The 20,322-nt window shown below is 40.6% G+C and overlaps 1 protein-coding gene across 2 annotated transcripts in view; it reads right to left on the minus strand.

Moving 5' to 3' along the window:
- cntfr (ciliary neurotrophic factor receptor) overlaps positions 1-20,322 on the minus strand; it is a 227,837-nt gene that overhangs the window by 53,831 nt on the left and 153,684 nt on the right. The gene's annotated exons all lie outside the window — the stretch shown is intronic.

A 20,322-nucleotide genomic window follows, 5' to 3' on the forward strand; every position in this document is an offset into this window, starting at 1 on the left:
TGCAAAAAGTGTAAGTTCAAGGAGGATAATTGCCATCAAAAGGTCAGCTCCACTTATTTATATAGTGCCTTCAACACAAACAACTGCGTTAGGAAGCACTTCATGATATTAAAAGAGAAGATAACATAAAAGGATGCAACATGATCACACATAAAAGACCACACATTCTGAGATAGTATGGGCACGTCACGGTGCACAGAAAGACAACGAAATGAAATGATTTAAGCAATTTTTCAAATGGAAATTGCCTTAATTTTTCAAAGTGCTCCATTTAACGCAACCCTGCTACCTTCTTTATTTCCCTCTCATGAGGAATCGTTCTGGAACAGCTGCAGTAATCACCGGGGATAGCTGCAGGATATGGTGGCCTTCCACAGCGGTTACATGCTAAAGAGTCGAAAAGTGGGATAGACGCAGGATGTGGGGACTTTGACAATGACTAACGCTCTATGAAACTGACTCCTCTCACCGCAAAATCACACAAGACAGATTGCTTTCTTTTGGATATCTCAGCACAGCCACATCAAGGGAAAGTCTGTCATTGTGACGGGGAGAGCAAGAGGGAGAGTTGCCGAAAAGGAGAAAGTCAGTCAGAGGAGAGAGACGCGGAACCGGAGCAGGGAAGAGCAACAGAAAGGTTAGAGTTAAAGCGAACGAGAAAGACGTCGCGCAGTAACCATCAGACTCACTTCAGCGGTGACGAATTCGTTTGTCACCAGATCGATAAGCCATTATCAGATCCAGAACAGAACTGCGCACACACTCATGCAAAACATACTAATATAAGCACAAAAGGAGTCAGTTCAGTCACACACAATTTCCTACACACACACAAAGTTGGGGGTTTGAGCCATCGAGTGGTCGGATGAACTTTCGCGAACCTCCGTGCTGATGCGGTGAAATAATTTCACCCCATTAAAAACTGCAGAGCGGCCTCGGCCAAACTAATTACGGAGATTTCTGTCAAACGCGAGGGAGGAGAAGAGTGGTAAATAAGATTGTGTGTGTGCGTGTGTGGGTTTTGTGGAACTGGAGATGAGGTTAACACACACACAGACACACGCACACAAACCCGTAGTGATTCCACCATCTGCGGATGAAATTAAGAGCCAATGCAGTCCATGAAATCCAGAATCAGCTGGAATAATCCAAACCAGATACTCTTTATTTTCCAATCAATAGCACATTGAGTCCATAATAATCTCAATAAGGGCTCGGTTGACATAAAGCAAAAGGCTTGTAGACGCAGCTGTCGTGCACTGACAACCGCTAATCGAATTCCCAAAGGCTATAATAATTACATAGGAAATAAGAATGACAATACCTGTCAATCAGAATATTGTCTTTTAGATTAGATGAACTTTATGTAGCCAATAGGACACAGCCCCAGAGTATTTAGTGGTTTCAATGTAGCAGTTCTCACAGTGAATGTGTATACATGTAGAAGGAATAAAATCAATTCATCATTTACACCCCAAAAAGACTAAAGCCAAATCTAGAATTCACTGAAATGGAAGAGCGGACTTTCTATTCATTAAGACCAATAATAAAACTGATAGACATTTATTTCTGCTGAGTTGTGCTCAGTTAGGACACGGACGCCCCTATACAGTACACACAAACATGCATCTGATGACTACTCGACCCTGGAAATAGATTAAAATCAAGTGCACAGTCTTACACACAGCACTGAGCTAGCTAGTCATTAGCGTGTGAGTGATGGAGTGTTATGTTTGAGCTGACTCTGGTCTGCATCAAGGCCGGAGTCAGCCCCTCCGTCTGCCCCCCTGCTTCCTGAATCTTCATTTTTATCTCAAACGTCTCCGCTTTTCCAGCCCGAAACGCAATATTCACTTGTGACATTATTTCAGACTCAATCTCCTCCTCATTTTTCTTTTTGGTTAATTGCTTCTCCGCTCCCCCTCGGCCCCTCTCACGTCACGCATTTGTTGTGCTTTGTAAATCGTTGACAGCCGTTTTCGCTCTCGCTCTTCGCATTCTGCCGTCTTCTGCGTTTCCTCTCTTTCTCCCTCACTCCCCCCGGTCTCTCTCATTCCCTGCTTTTCTTTCTAGCATCCTCTCGATCTTCTTAATCTCCGCCTCCTTCCCAGCGGACAGACAGCTGTTCGACTGAGGGTTAGACTTGGTGAAATTGACAAACCCTCTAAACAATGAAGGACTACACACTTTATGCTAACGTGGAGCACGCTTAGGATACGCAATTACTCCTTGTCGATGTGAGGCAAGACAAAGAAGAGAGGAGAGGTAGAAGAGGATGGATGGCACTCCCGCTGGACCAAGAGCTCGTCTGTTTATTTTAGTTTATGGTTTGAAATATTAAATATTTGGTTTACAATAACGTTAAGTGGCCTGGGCCTGAGTTATGGTGCCACGGTGGCTTCTCCGTTTGTTTTGTTGTTTATGGTTTTGAAATATGAATCCTTTGTTATAGACTAATAAGACTAAGTGGTCTGGGTGAATGAATTATGGTCTGAGCATCAGCTGCTTTTTGAAACATTGAGCACACTTACATGCTCACGAGCTCATGTTCCATCAGAGGTCATATCTGAGATGGACTGTCTGTATGCGTCCTAGCATGCAAAGGCAGGATGGGATACTCGCATCCTATCCATATATTTAGATGGTTATTTGTAATTTACCAGTTTATTCCTACAATTCTCCTCAGTTTAAAACTACGTTAATATGAGAAATGCGGAGAAAAAAACCTAATGTGTTATGACACTTACAACAATGTCAATTTTAACAACAAACAAAACCAGCTTATGTTTCTAAATCTGTTACTGATAATAAGAAAAAATGTTCCCCAGAGCCATGCTCAACTGTTAACAGCTCCAAAAAGCCTCTCTTACACCTGCTTGATATCAAAGTGATGAGTTCACGGTGTCCTTCAGATATAAAAGCTAAACTTAGCCTGGTACACGAACCTGAAATTTGTGGGTGAGTCCTTTCTGTCTGCTTAAAAATATTTTTGGTGAGAACAGAAATGGGAAGAAATAGGAAGGAAAGGCGTGCGTCCTTAAACCCTCAGCTATTGATTTCTACTCATTTTAAAATAATGAGTAACTTGGAAAGTCCAGCATTAGACTCAGAGAACCGCCATTTCAATAAATAATGTTCACATTTCTCCATTTCTTCAACACATGTCCTGAGTCAGGATGAATACCTTCGATCTGTAGGTTTAACATACAGAACTGTGTGCAGACATCACAGCACAATGTGTTGATTCAAATAAATTCTATCAACCATGTTGCAGGAATAGCTGTCTCGGAATGATGCAATCCCAGATATTGTTGATGTTTTTTTTATTATTCTCAGACGCTCCCGTGCTCCACAAGTGACACTGGCACGTGTAGCTCTCACAGCATGTTCAAATACGAAGCTTTCAAAATCACACTTGTATTAACAACACATTTTCTGAAAGCGTATTTAAAGGTTAGCACTATTTCTTATTTTTCAGGTCTGTTAATATTTTCTACTTGAGCTGAGTGCACACAAATAAAAAGGACTACATTTACAGCTAAACAGGCAAAAAACAAAAAATAAAAAAAAAGGTTTAGAGGTTGGCTTTAATATTTGTGGAGAACTCTGCATTACAGTTAAATTTGAATGGTTTCTCTCATATCTTTTCATATCGTGTCTGTGTTCAGACATACAAATGGGCATGCTGGTTGCTGTCTGGATGTGTGGTATACTGTAGGTCTCCGAGGGGGGATTATGACTGGGTAGAATAATGTCTGTGTGATAATTAATGGGATTAACAGATTAGACAGAAGATTACGCCATGGCTGCCTCCAACGCCACTGTAAGCAGGCAAAACAGAGCGATGGAAACTAAGAGGAAGAAAGAATGAGAGCCAAAAACTGAGATCTAAAACTATATAAAATACATATTTACAGCCACAACATTAAAACCACTGACAGGAGAAGTGAATAACATTGACCATCTTGTGACAATACAATGTTCTGCTGGGAGACTTTTGGACCTGGCATTCGTGTGGATGTTACTTAGAGATGTACCACCCATCTAGACCAGACCAAGCACCTACACCCGGTAACAATAACACTCCACTATCTGTGGGATGCACAGGAACAAGCCTGATCCACAGAGATCCCTCCCCTCAACCCACAGGACCCAAATGTCCAGTGGGTTGAGGGTGGCGTTTGGCCTGTGGTTTCTAAAGAGGGACCTACACAATATCAGGCAGGTGATCTTAATGTTGTGGCTGATCGGTGTATAAAGCAATCTGCTCGTCGCCCATCACTTTGTAGCTGAAGGCTTTGGTTTCCTAGGTAACCTTGTTGTGCAGTACACTTGCAGCACAAACTTGGGATCGCTTCAACTTGGAGTCTATCTACTTTCAGTCATTTAGCTGTACTTCACCTATCATCACTACGACTCGCTGATTTGCCTTAACATTCCATGGTTTCTTGTCACCACATCGCTACTAATCCCTTCATGTGTGAGCACTGACAACTTGCTGTACTGCAAAAAGGTGTGGCTTAGAAACACATTTTGTTTGTTATGATTGGAAACTGCAGAGAGCTGAGATCTGACATGGAATTCCTCAAGTCACCTTCATGTTGTCTTTGATCAGGCATTCAAATGTATAGAGTCAGTATTTTAACAGTTTTACACCATTCTGTGCAGACAAAGGGCTTGTATATAGTTTGAGTTTACATTAAATTTGAACACTGTTGTAGAACATGATATTTTTCACTATATTTTACACTGTCCATGATACATGTCAGGTCCATGCAAAATGATAAATCTGAATGATAAATGCTTCTGCCTCTTTACTTGTCATCACATTCCTGGCCAGGCACTGTTTATTTTTTATAAAATGACGGCCAACGGTAACGCAGCGCCTCCACTGACTCATACTATTTAACTTTAAATGAGTGCAGTGTTGGGGTTTCACATCTGGCGGGAACCCCAGGGGACCACAGTGGAGTTTGATTGAAGTGAAGCCCAGATCGCTGTTTCGAGGCAGCTTTTTTTTTCTACTGCGCCCGGATTTGACAACACCTGTCACACTTCACCAAATGTACCAAACCCTCAGCGCAAACAGTAAAGGTCTGGGGGGAAGAAAAACTGTTCTTCCAGGTCTCAAGAGGGAAAAAGCCCTTAGAGACTAAAAGACAGACAGCTTCAATTTTGTTTGACTGGTTTAAATTAATATTGTCAAACAAAGGTTGATGGCGTAACAGTAATGCCGTACTTCCATTGCCTATAAGGTTGTTTATATCCTTCAGGATGTGTCCTTTAGTATTTTAATCATACTAACCCCTCATTAGATTTTTTTTTTGTTGAAGTACTGTGTGCTACTACTTGGGAAACAACAATATAAGAGCTTCCCCAAAGTCTACACTGGATTTGGAATATACTGAGGTTTATGGTTTCAGTGCAACTAAACACTACCTGCAGCCATTTACGACCACGGGTTTGACTACACACAGCCGGACAATCATATACTCGCACAGACCGGACAAGGCCGCGGACAGACCCGACCAAGGCCACAGGTCTGCAGATTGCTTGTCATAACAACACAGTCTCCTGTTTGCCTTCAACCAGGATACCGGTGGTCACATTTTTTATTTTTTATTTTTTCATTCTAAAGAAAATTATAGGTTGTGGTGGAGAAAAACATTTATTCATTTATCCGGTTGGTTTGTTTGTTATTGCTGAAATGTAGAGAACCCAGCCTTTGGTGGAAATGAATACTATTTGAGTCGTCCATCCCTCTTTATCCAGTTATTTTTTTTTTTAAATCTAAGTACAAAAGGTGCATCTTAAGAAAGCCACATTTACATATTCAAATAGCAAGTATAAACAGAGACTCTACATCATCCACATAATACTGAGTGCTTTCACCTTTAGTTGCCTTACTTTGAGACCGAATCAAAATTTTAAATGCAGCATCCTCAGTCAGATGAATGTTTAGTCCACCTCATTACAAAAACTCCCAAGCTACCGCGGAGCTAAAAAAGAAAGGAGTGCATTAAGAGAGCAGACACAATGATTCACTTTGAAATTCATTCATTGTGACATTAGTCATAATACACTTGTTCCTCATTATAAACACATTAGTGTGTTTCTGGATGGTTGAGCACTGGTTTGGATCTGCTCTCCATTACGCCGAAACTGCACTGAAAAACGAAGAGCCCGTTGTTCTTGGGTCCACTCGAACGCGGGAAGATGTGTTCGAGGAAGGCTGATGCTTGTAACAAACTTTTGTGAAGCTTTAATCTGTCTTTGAAAAGGAGGCCTTAGAGGGAAACATATTCAAAAGCAAACGTGTGGATCGCATTACCAGTGCCGATCCAGGGAAGAGGAAAGTTATGTATTAAGGATAATTTGATGTTCTCTTCTGTGTGGTGGCCTGGCTCACCAGTATCTTGATGTCCTGTAATATGTGATCTGTTTTTTTCTTTATGTGTCTTATTATGTTGTTGTACCACTTTCTTAAAACCTAACAGAGTTATGATTACACTTTCTTAGCAAATCGCTAAGGGAATGTCATTGAGCTCTAACGAACATGTTCAATGCATTTTCTTCCTCATAAACTATTTACTTTCTAAATGTTACCTGAAAGCAGGGCAGAACTAGTGGGTGAGCACTGAAGCTCCCTTTTTAACATCTATGTGTACCTTTCTGTTCTGTTTCAAAAGTTTATACATGAAAAATTGAGTGCACTAGCTTGTGTGTGTGTGTGTGTGACTGCGTGTGTTTATGTGTGTGCGCAACAGAGTATCAAAGGGCAGGCTACGGTGTTAGCTCGATGTGGATGGAATGTGACACGGCTAACCACTCCGTGCTGTGGCGCACAAATACCAGAGATGTCACCAACAAAACGACCTTTTCTCTCCTCCTGTCTGCGGACACACACAAACACACCCAGACAATGTAACACGCGCTGCACCCGAAGAAACAATCGGAGCGCTCCGAAGAGTCCTTGCTCAGAACTGTGCTGCTGCTGCTGCTGCTGATTGTGCGGTTACTTTGAAGGGCAATTTCATCTGGCTGACGGAAACGTGTGCGCGGGCGTGCAAGGGGAGTGTGTGTTTTTCCAGCACCGGGGGGGTCAGTCACCTGGAGTGTCAGGGAATTTTCTATCAAAATATTCCTGTGTAATTGAAGAACTCTGAGTATGGAGCCTTGTGTGTCAGTGTGTTCATTTGCGTGTGTGCGTTCGCTTTGTCTGCATAATTTGCAAGTGTTTGTGTGAGCGCCGTGTGGATTCTCGCATGTGCTTGTGTGTTGCAGGTTGGCATGAGGCCAAAGTGAATAGGGGCCTTGTTAGTGTTTTAAATGCCTTCTTGGATCTGACAGGACATGTGCAGGCATAAAGGCATGCCAATGAGGTGTGTGTGAGAGAAAGTGTGTTTGCATTTACTGCAGAGAGTTGGAAGGAGCCAGTCCATCATCCATGAGTCCTACTGTCTTTTTAGTGTGTGTGATGTGTGTGTGTGTGTGTGCTGAGAGGGAAGAGGCATAACACAGATTTCCAAGAAGACAGTCATTTGATGTTTCAGTTCTGAGGGAAGAGGCTCACACACCCATTTTATATATTTCCATACACTTTTTCAGAATAAGAGACCTCTTGAAATTGTGTTCTTTGATGTGCCACTGACAAATATTGCACCGAGAGCGCATCGGCCATATCCATCTCGCATCAAGCCAAATTGCGCACTAATAAAAAAATGACCAAATGGACTGACGCCAGTACATTTTGTCTCGACTGTCCCTTACCAGTGAGCTAAATTGATTCTATGAGCTTGCAAGGCACATTCATGTTCTCATTTTAATTTGTTAAGATGCAGAGACACGCAGGTTTGTTTCACCAGAACAAAGGATCCTTTTGTGGGATGCAAGATAACATTTCCTGGCGGGGTGGGTTCGCCCAAACAGACTGGGTTGAAATAGAGAAGAGCATCTTAACAAATCAGATGTCAGTGCAAAAGAAAAATAGGAATTCGTAGCATCCAAAACATTTCAGCTTGGCTTCCTTTACAGTCAACGTGGCGTCCAGTCACATAAAATGAATGCACCTCTCATCTAAGTATAAATTCTTCAACTACAGGAAGGGTTTGCATGCAACAGCAAAAATGCAATTTCGCTGGAAGCAAGGTCATAAATTGAACAAGACACGGTCCGCATTGGGAGAAGTTAAGAGGTGATTTTTCCAATATCTGTCATCTGACAGTGTTTGCAGAACATATGAATTGTCAGTGTTTTTGTTGATTACGTTCTCATAGCCGTCTGATGGGAGAAGAAATGGTACCATTCCTGTGCAACATTCAATTAAAGGGATGAGCTGCACACACTCAAAGCACTGCACACACACACACATATAGCTCTTTCAATGTTTGCACCCTTATTAAACTTTGAGCAACCAGCGACTGGCAATTGGATAACAGCAAAGTTCTATTTTTCTTTCTATTTTCTTTTTATGCGCTGGAAACTTGTTAACAACTGAACAGAGGTGTTCATACATGTGACAAGCTGTAACAATTATCCAAACAATAGTTAGTCTGGTTAAAAAACAAACTACGGACGCAGCTCTGCTGTGTAATAGTGACAGAGAAAGGAAGTAATTGTTCTGTGAGTAAACCTGAAACCTGACTACTATTATATTACAGGATTTTATCTCCAAATATATAAATCTAACTTGATAACTAACAATTACAGGGTATTAAAGGAAGTTTGACACAGTCCTGGCCATGACTGACACACACCCAAACCTCACCTGTTCCTTCCTTTGTCATTTTAGACCATAAAAGGCCATTTTATACCATTAAATGATAGATAGAGTGAGCTCTACGGACAGGGGTAGGCACTTGTTCATCTGTATTACACACCACACACTAAAACCTCAAAATGAGTACTGACATGACTGGCTGATTTACTTACATGCTGCGAAATCATATCAAGCTGATTCCTTCTAATGAAACTATAACTTAGCCTCAGCTTCACTGATCACAAATTATAGATAAGGATAATCCAGTGGTCTAACAGGGTTTTTTTTTTTGGACAAAATCTGATATATCTGTGTATACCTTGTGCTCTACCTTCATCTGCACAAAGAAGGCCATTTTACCCAATTTCATGTTGTTGTAATTCTTTCATCCTTCACCAACAGTGTGTGCTCGTGAGTCTGGTTGCATGCATGAGCGTGCCCACGAACGATTGTGTGACCGTTCTCATGCCCGCACATCTATATATAAATGACACGGTGGTTTGAAATGTGTCTATTCAAAGCTTCAATCCGTGCCCCTGCATCACTTTACCGAAGGAGAGATGGAGGAAGGAAGAGAGGAAAGAAAAGCCAGTGGGGAAAAAAAAAAAATTCTGTGGGGAAAAAGGTTTAGCTGGGCACAGAAGACAGAATGGAGACGCAGAAAGGACACTGACACTGCAAGTAAGTAGTGAAACGAGATGAAATATTTTTAGAAACAGACGTTGAGAGCAAGAAATAAAGTTGACGAATGGAAATAAAGCCAAGGAAGGCCAGGAGGAGGTAAAGCCAAATACGGTGTAAATCCACAGATGAGAGAAGGAGGAAAGAGAGGGAGAGCACTGAAGACTGGAGGATGGTAAAATAGTGGAAAGGGCAGAGAAAACACAGTGTGAAGAAAGCTGTAGGAAAGATATGAAAGAAGAAAGGGAGCATGGGAAAGAAGCAAAGAGGGGCTGAGAAAAAAGGAGGACTGTTCAAGACAGCTTTATGCATCGCTTGGGTGATGAAATCGTGAATGACCCCCTGCCGTGGACCGCTCTTTGAGGTTGCGTCCCCACTCGCACACATACACACACGCGCGCGCGTGCGCACACACACACTCACAAAACAGGTTTTCAGACAAACAAACACAAAGACACAAAACGTAGGATGGTCAGAAACACACACACACGGAAAAAAACCTTAAACACCAAATCCCATCTCAAACGCCATCCCAAGCTCCCATCGTATTTTTTTTTTCCTGCTCCCCTCATGCATAGCTTCCTTCTCTCCCCTGCCTCCCCTTCACTTTTTTTCTCCTCTCCATCGCTCCTCACGCTAAACATAAGGTGACAGTCCATAGCCAGAGAGGGCTAGATTGACACACAGGGAGAGAGGAGAATAGAAGCAGAAAGACCAGAGGGGAGGCAAGAGGAGAGGGAATGGGATAAAGAATAAAAAGGTTGTAGATGTAAAAACATGGAGAAAGATTATTCTAATGTTTTTGTCTCCACTTTTAACTTATTCAGTGACTCTACTTCCCAGTATTTCTACGAATGCCTGAAATGACAATGGTTGTGTATTGTGTATACTAGATAGCCAGACATATGTGGACACGTGCAATGTGGAAATCTGAACGCATATGTGATAAATCACACAAAATTCTGCGCAAACATATGACACTGAGCCACAAGAGCATTAATGAGACAGACTTATGCCACACACCCATTTTTTGTCCAGTTATCCAAAGGGAAGAGACCCTGGGTTAAGCCCTGAATTCGCTGGAGAGGTTACATATCTGGCCTGGGAATGCCTCATGACATCTTGATGATGCCCCATGAGGAACTAGAAAAGAGAGAGATATGTCTGGGATCATTCTTATGATGACTTCACAGAATCGCAAATTCATCCTCAAAGTTGTTGATGGGTGTGAAAAAACTCAACACACCCAATCTATCAAAAAAAATAAATAAATAAATCTTTGTCACCATTAAAATGGCCGCTTGGATTAAATTTTTTCCTAACCGCAATGGAGTTTATCATTTTACACTGACTTTCAACAATGATGCAGAGAAAAATCCATCATAGAAAAGAGAGATAACCAATTTCTCCACTGATAATACAGCTGCAGCCACTTCTTGCCTTTTAAATAAGAAACTTGCTTTTTCTGAACTGATAATATCTCTCTCTTTTTTTTTTTTATTGATCCTCCTGCGTATAAAATCCTGTGCTAAATGGAATACATTTGCACACGGTTTGGGGGCTTTCTGGGAAACTTCTACAAAACCAGAGGTAGATAAAGCAGACTGAATCAAACTAGGTGCATAGAAGAGTCTAACTTTTCAGATATGGAGTATTCTAGTCAGACTTACTGCAGCTGAAGACATATGGCTCCATGTAATATTCAGTTACGGGCTGAATCAGATGTAAATTAGAGAGGAACACGGGAGGAAATGGAATAGAGTGGTGGGCTGTCACAGGATGAAGAGAAGGAGATGTTCCTCTGATGCACGATGGGAAACCACAAGCAAAGATGATAAATACTGTTTTTTTCCCCCCCAACAGCTGCAAGAGAGTTTATGGCCTGTTACTTTTTTCTAGTGTCATTAGGATATGCGATTTTTTTTTTTTCTTTTCTGACAGGCAGCATTATCTGTAAGAGCTTTCTGCAGCTGTGCGGTGTTAAAACAGCCCTTTTGAGTATTGACAAGTTTTAAGGATTTTAAAAAGAGACATGACATAAATCAAAGTAGTACCTACTAATCTTGTTTGAGCTTGTGGGCTGGTGTGGTGGGTTGGCATGCTCTTGTTGACAGGAGAACGTTTAGTGTTGAATCAAGAAGACTACATCCACATGAATGTTTTTGGCAGTTCGGAAAAGTTAGCAGTAAAATAAATTTAATAACTGCCTCTTCACTTAAAAACATAATTTATGTAAATCTGCAATGACGTGAAGCCAATCACGTTGGTTGTGTAAATACACCAACATGCCTCGAGTGGCAATATTTACAAGGCTCCGGCTGTCACGTATGACGGAAACTACAGAAAAAGCCCAAACCTGACTGTCAAAAGTATGGGAAACCTTTTAATACAGATCCAAGAGTGACATGGCCTACCACATCAACACAACGACTATGTGCAAGCATCACTATTGTAATATATGGAGTATTACAGTGAGTTATATCTGGTTGTTGGTTTGTTCAGTGTCTGGGAGTCATCATTGCGTTCTTAACTGTTGTGTTTCACAAAGAAACTCCACAATGACTCCCTAGAACAGATAATAGCAACAGCATGGCTACACTTGTTTCCAGTGCATTTACAATCAGGACAAAGCCATTGAAGTTAAAACATACTCAACACCATTTATGCTAATTAATGACAGAATATAGTAAACAACATTCCTAATTAGGTCTACAATGCACAAAGCTTAAGCTTTGTGATTAATAGTATCATGAGGCAAAAGTTTGAAGTGAAGTATTAAAATGTGCTATTATGAGAAAATGTTTGAGCAAAGGTTTAACGGTGGAGTTTATGTTCATTAGTTAGTGCTAAGTAGACCAAATGATTAAGTGACTAATCAGAAAACAATTAATTGGCAAATTAAATACATAATCACTGGAAAAATAAATGTTTGTAGCAGCCCTAAACCTACTATAGTATGGCTTCAGTTATTTTCTCATTGTTTTGATGGGAAACTTAATATTTACTGTTCATGCAGTAACACCAAACCAACTGAGACATACAGTATTAGATGATTAGTGTCTGAATGATACATATGAAACACATGGACACATATGGTCTATAGTGGATTATGTGGAAGCATCTCGCCAAGTTTTTGTCTTACGCAAATAGAAAACATGCTTGATCCCAGAGGGGAAAAATAATTAAGACCAAGTAGGATGAACATAAAAAGTGATCAGTAAATATGAGGCTTACAGTATGTGCAAAGTATTCATGCCTTAAACCTCTCAAATCCTCTTATCAGACGCACACAGATGACAAAGCTGTACTCTTTGCACTGTACAAACAGCAACGTGATAGGTTAAAAACAGTTATGATACACCGTGTCACTGAAGTTTAGTGAGTGTTTTTATCTTGTTCTTAAGCTTACCAAAGATATTGTGCAGTGTTTATATTCATCTCATTTTTCTGCCCGGTCAAATGTCTCTTTAACAGATTATGTGCTTAAGATCTTGAAAGTAATCACGCAACAAACTGAATCCTATCAGTGTTGCCAAGCAGGCACACCTGCCTTGGTATATTTAGTTAAATAAATATCTACCAAGGTAAACACACAATCATTTAATTGAGGTGGTTCACTTTGTCTGAATGTCTGCAGTCATATTTCCTTTCTGGTGACAAATTCCAACTGACATAGAAACTAAAATATTTAAGGGAAATTGTTTTAACCTAAACCGTTTTCACGCATTATTAAACACATTTAACAAAGTGCCAGGTTTCCTTCTTTTGTGCTTCTGTGCAGCTATTAAAAAGAAATAAGTTTGGAAACCAGTTTGAGTAAACGTATTTGAGGGCATGTTATTTCAGGAACTCAAAGGATATGTTTTCAGCTTTGCTCATTATTCTGTGATGATGACAGTAAACAAAGTACTGTGGCGCCATTTCAAGGTGTCTGAACCTTAATTACATTTTTAATAAACTCTTTGGCATGCATGCGTATGAAAGCGTGCGTTTGTACGCGCGCAAATTATCCACTAGGAAAAGCATTTTATGTGGGTTTGTGAGCTTCTCTGCTTTCACTGAGGGGTAATTTGCAGACACACACGGAGGGCAACACGAAGACACATATACAGCATCTACCCGACCACACACACACGCATACGCACGCACACACGGATGGCCAGATGCTACATGGGCCGTATCTGGTGAACTCTAAGACACGTTGATATTGAAGCTTCTAATGGCCATCATTAATCACATGATACTAAATCACATTACAGATCGGGTGGGAGGGGGAGACAGAGAGGAGGAAATAAAACGGGAAATAGGATAGAAGACAAAGGTAAGGGAGAGGGAAAGTGGATCTAAGAAGGCAAACAGAAAGTAGAAGACACGAGAGGGCAGGGAAACAAATATTTGGAGATCAATAACTATGATAACACTAATGTTCAGCTCTCTCTCTCACACACATACACACACACACCACTGCTCTATTTTTATTTTTTTGTCTGCTCTTAATACAATCTCACAGAAGCTGCGACAAATAATGCAACATACAACATTTAACAATATGTAATGACCCTTTTTTCAAATGGTATAATGTATGTGAGGGTAGCTTTGCTGAGTGTTCACGGAGATTGAATAAAATGCTGAAATATACTGAATTGTATCAACATAGCACCACACGTCAAGGTGGAGCGATGTGTAGAAGACTGTGTAGCTACGATCTTAGCATGTTATTTTTATGGTTGAGAATAATCTCTCCGAAAATAGTTTATTCTGGCTGTGTTCTATTTGGGGTCAAGAAGAAGACGAAGACGAAGACGAAGAAGAAGAAGAGGTAAAAGCTGGTAAAAGCGTGACATAAAACAAATCAAGAAACAAAACATCATCATTCATTCATGTCAGGTAGTAATGGCCAGGTTTCTTGCACATAAATGCAATAATGCAGCAACAACCTTTGGACAACAACAGGTGCCATTACCATGAAAGAGACCTCTGCTTCTTCTCTAGAAGCTGCAACAGCTGATCAGTGTTAAAGGGCTGCTGTGTCCGAACTTAACTGGAAAATGTGTTTCCCTTTCCTATTATATTTATGTAGCGCTTATCTATTGGTACTCAAAGAGGTTTAAACCCACATGACACATCTACCCACTCCCCGCTCCCCACACTCAAGGACACTTCAGCACATGGTCCTTGCGTCAGTGATTGAACCCCCATGGACAACTCAGCCACAGCCGCCCCATTAAGCTCTTACACTTTTTAAAAAAAAAAAGGCAAGGGTCAATTTAGCCTTTTCCTTAAACCTACTGTGATGTGTCTAAATATGCATCAAGAGTCACCTAGAGAAAAGTTTTGCTTCTTAAACATCTTTTCTGGCACTCTTTGTGAGCAACCAGTTGCTTCCGTTTGATGTGGGGGATTAAGTTTCTGATAATACGCAACGTATTTCTTTAACAGCTCAGCATGGTTTGTTACACATCTGACTTTTATTTTAACACTTAGTGTGTGATGTTGCTCGTTAGAACTAACTCTTCCACAGCAGCATCACTGGCTCTGGTTCTTCGGTCCCTATCAGAGTAACAATTATAATGGCTGTATCATGAATCATACAACATTGTAGGCCTCTATCACAGAGTGGTTGGTGGTGTGTGGTCAAACCAAAGCTAGCTCCCATATCATTAGTCATGCAGACGTTTGAACACATCCCATTTCTAAAGAGTCAACAACAGTGAGGCGAAACACTTCAGCCTTGAATGTGACCCAAAAACCAAAAAGCACACATCAGCAAGGCGGTCATCAGAATGACTAGCTTCACTGTGTGTTTCTGTGTGTGTGCGAGCACATCACATAACCACTGTGTGAAGGGTAAATGACTGGTTTTGACACTGCCAGGGGAAATTCCCCAGTCAGATTATATACAGATCAATTTTCATGTGGGTTTAGGGGCAGTCAGACGCTGCTATGTGTTTATCATTGCCCGTGCCCAAGTATACACAGAACCACATATGCAACACTCCGTATATCGACACAAACACACAAATGTGCACAACAAATGAAACGGATTACTGTTACCGTGACAGCCATTATCTCATTTGTTTGTGTGTTGTGTGTCATTGAAAACTGTTATCTGTTTGACCTCTTCTTCTAAGGAAAATCAATGAGCTAAGTGAACATGATTATCGCAAACAGAGCATTTATTGCTATGCCTTATTGACATTCATATACATTTGCATGTTTCATATGGAATGCGGGACATACTGTGTAACATATTCTAACTACAAGCAGAAATTAATCCTTTGACTCACATTCAGCATTAGCATTTTATGCATTTAGCGTAGGCTCTCACACAGGGCGATTTACAGTGACTGTAACACAGAAGCCAAGTAGGACAATGTTTTTCCTTTTGAGACAAAACCAAGGTCAGGTGCAGAGAGGGATGTATAGTTGGGGAGAAGAACGTGAAGTGATTCTTCAAGAGCTGCATTTTGACTTAATGAGTGAAGACAGGGAGCGACTGTCAAGTCTAACTGGAGAAGGAGGGCAGTTACCTCGACGGAGTCGAGAGGCCGATAAGAGCTGGAGCAATGACACCATCAGTACAAGAAAGCCAGGTGTGAGTGAACTCGCAGATGCATCACACCGGTGCAACTTAAAAAGATTATGTGGCTCAACTAGGGTTTTTAATGTGATACTATACAGGGCTAGCTGAAGGTATTGAGGGAGAGGGGGAAGGTGGATAACATAGCAATGTCAAGGTGTTGTGCAATCACAAATGTATTACTGTAAGAGATATAAGATGGCCTTGCATCCCTCACTAGTAGGCAACTGTGGGAGCTAAAAAATACCTTGGGGCAAAAAAGAAAAACATCTTTTTTTTTATTTATAGCCGTATCTCTGAGACTGTCAAAGAGGCATCTTAAGAGGCAGATAAGATAGATTAGATTTATCCATTTATTCATATTATTTAACCTTGAACATTTGATATCGAGGGAGTCAGCGGTTTGGTGTTCAGGGCTGCACGTAGAGGATGTAAAACAAGATGAGGTATACAACTTTTATGAGCATTCATCCATTAAAGATTTTAGATGCGTAAAGTAAATAAACATTATCTTTCCTCAAACATTCATGATTAACAAATAAAGGTTCAACATTCACTTACAGACCCCTACAAGGCACAGTTTATCTAAAGTCAATCGCTAAAATACCACATCAGTGGATGGATCAGCCACTGCACAGCAAGCATAATGCTCTGGCTTAGCCTAAACTACTTTTACAGAGAGGTACAACCTGACGGAACAATTGCTATGTTCCAACAAAGTCTTAATAGCCATTATACCAAAGATCAAATGCACAATGACATCCTGCATCACATTACGCCGCTGCCTTCAGCCCATGACACCAGAATGTAATCGAATAAATTATGTTCCATTTACCCATGAGGCCATTAATCCCAGTTTAATGGCTTAGCTTTAGATCGGACTTCAATTTCAATAGCCTGTAATACCTTCTAATGCTAAGGACGGCAGTAATGTTCTATGAAAGTGTGATTCTCACATGTGTTTCAAAAGCTGCACGGATTGCCCTTGACATTGCTACTATGGATTATAGAGCAGGCAACTGTCCAGCTTCTTACATCTGAAGGATTTCTGGAAATATGAAAAATTGTTGTCATGTAGAAACCTCAAATGAATAATTCAATTCTTTTTATTATTTTTTTCAAACTGCAATGGACAGCAGACGCCGTCTCCCCTGAAAAGCGTCCTCGGCCTGGAGTTAGATCAGTGAGATTGAATTCTGTAATGACAGTAGCGGGCAGATCTAATAAGCTTTTGTAATACCTTTCCTAAAAGGGTATTTGATGCTAGAGGTGTTTGATATTAGCCCATCATTAACCTGGAGGTCACAGGATCAAGATGAAGGACAAAGGCAGGGATTTTCTGCACATGGCGTGGAGTGTAATTTAGCATGGTCAATATGATGAAAGACAGAAAGGATCCTTTTCATCTGCTGCAGCTCATAAAGACATAGCAACCAAAAAGTACATGAGGTAGTTAAAATCGATTATCTGTGTTTGCTACACGAATGTACCAACAAACGCACAATAATATACACTGACATATTCGCCAAACAGTTATGAGGTATGTCTGACGTCTGAGCCGTAATCATCTTCAAAGAAGGATTACATTTCAAAGACAAATATTACAAGCTGTAATTAGCTTTCAAATTATGTCTCTGCAATGGAAAAGCTGCAATAACACATTGATGCATGTTGCTACACAGTGAGAGAGGCTTTGTGTCAATTAGTTTAGCCATATGTGCCTAAATACGCCTAAAACAATCTTTATATGAAGATCCATCTAACCTCCTGTGTGTGTCCATTCTGTTATGTGTGTACTGTATGATAAAGAGAGTGCACGTCTCCCCGGGAGTGTTATGTATCTAATTGCTGTATGCTTTCATAATTTACAATCCCTGCTCTCTGATGCCCATCATTAAGAAGTGAAAGAATTACCCCCAGCTGCTTGGATGGGTGCACTCAAGTGTGTGCCGGTTTGTGCACATATGGCGGTGTCTGTGTGCATGCTCATACGTCTTAGAGAAAGTGTCTGAGCCCGTGCATGTGGTTGGGAAAGTTTGCCTTTGTGCCCATAACTCTGTTTGTGGATGTACAAGCTCGTGAATGCGTTGTGCATGCATGGCCGCGGTGTGTGTGTGTGTGTTCTCTGGACCTCTTCCGACCATTACGGTAAGTGTACATTATTCATTGGGGCCTGCCGAGATCATTATCAACAGAGAGCAAAGATGGACAGGAGGAAATGAAAGGATGGAGGAGCGTTTTTGCCCTGCTAGATAAACGGCACAACACTTCACCTTTTGTCACCAACTCCAGCTTAATCATATTGTGTTTTATCTGATTCCATGGTGCCCAAGCATTTGAACGCAAATGTTCTTAATATACCACTTCAGTCTGCTCTCAAGTAGCTTCACACTTAGACTACAAATGCTTGTGTGAGGCATTAGCTTCACTTTACCCGTGTGATTAGCCGTACATTTCTGTAAAATGTAAGATCTTGACTAAAATACACTGTTAAAAAAATGTATGTTTAAAACTGTGGACCTGAACCATGTTAGGCAAAGTCATGTTTTTATACAGTTTACCTTACAGTTTATGTTCTTCATGACCTGGCCAAACAAATCTGCACTATATAAATTAAACGCTAGGTAATTGTGCGTATTTCCCATCATACCACCGTTTCAAATGACATGTCTGTGGCAATCATTCTGCACTGGTGCACTGGTAGCAATGTTACGTCAACCGGCAATAACTGTTTGCAGGAGCTGAAAAGGGAAGCATAGCTGTTTGGTGGAGTCTATGCAGGAAAAAAGGGGGTTACAGATGTAACTTGGGTTCTATGAATACACAGTTTCTGCCAATTTGAAATATGAAGCAGTTTCAGTTTGATAACAAAAGGATAGAAGTTTGTTAACTGACATTTCTACACATAAATAATCTCCCGAGTCAGGGTTGGAATAATATTTCCCTGTCACTAACATGACATGTCGATGATCCTGCTCACCTCCATTTACAAGAATCTTAGTAAGACGCTCACAGCCAATGTTTTCCAAAACCTGGATCTAATTTTATCTCATATCATAATTTTATCTCAAACATAATGACAAACGGTTACGCTAAATAACCCTAAGGTTCTAAAAAGCTGCACAAGCTATTTGCCTATTCATATTTTGCCATTTGTTATTTCAAAATGTTAAGTCATAGCCTTGAATCATGCTGTAGTAATGAGCTTCATGCTCGCAACAGCAGCACAATGTTATCATTAATTCTGTCTTCATTGCCCAAAAGCATATTCACATTGTCCACTAACTCTCTTTTCATTGTTAGTCCGTCCTAAGAAATACCACTGGGAAAATTGGCCTAAAGGAAATGTGAATTAGGTTAATGATTTGTTAATGAGCTTTAAAAAAGATAATACAACAGGACTGCTGAGGCATGGTAGTGATTTTCAATTTCATGTTTCAGCTAATAAAAACCATGATTGTGACAATAAGACAGATGAGAAGGACGGACAAAAGAAAAGCAAGGAGAGATTTTTTTGAATATGTTGTAGGAAAGATAAAAGAGAAATTCCACACAGACATTTATTAAGTGCCTAAGGCCAACTAATCCAATTTGTACTTCCAACTTGATGCCCAATGTCCGCGTTGCAATTTGCAAAATGTCCACAGAGTATTTGTGTGATTACACCGAGTAAACAACTGCTGCCATTATGACTCTGGTTGTCAAAGAATCAACTCAGGCATGAGCATGCTGAGTAAGGGCACGTTTTCTATCAGCAGCATCCTATTAACGTGGACATTCAATCCAGTCCGTGGACGTGCAATCTCACGGAGCCAAAGTTTTTCATTTATCTGGGCTGGCATATTCTCTCGTCGAATAAAAAATGTAAAATCTGTTCATAAACAAGTTGCATTTTATTTTTCTGGTTAAATAATCATTTCTGGTAATTCAAATAGTCAAAGACAGTCAGGACTGTGGACGCAAATGGAGCAGAAATGAGAAAAATGACACCCAAGGTCGTGTGAAAGAGAGGCAGACATTCCTGGAGAAAAAGAAAAGTGGAGGAGGAAGAAAGAATAAGAGAGCGCTGCCAGAGAGAAAGCAGACAGAGGGTGAAAGAGAAATGAGAAAGCAAACTGAGTGTTGAGATGCAGGCAGACTCACTAGACTGTAGTATTGCTTTGATGATTTCATCTTTCTCTCTGATTAGCACACAATAACTTTCCCCTCCAGAGATGCTGAAAGAAATCTGAAATTATTTCTTTTCTATTTTGAGTTTTCTGATAGTGTGCACACCAACCTGTTAGTTAAATGAAGAAAACTG

Source organism: Chelon labrosus, assembly GCF_963514085.1.
Source record: "Chelon labrosus genome assembly, chromosome: 22".
In the NCBI taxonomy this organism is placed as follows: domain Eukaryota; kingdom Metazoa; phylum Chordata; class Actinopteri; order Mugiliformes; family Mugilidae; genus Chelon; species Chelon labrosus.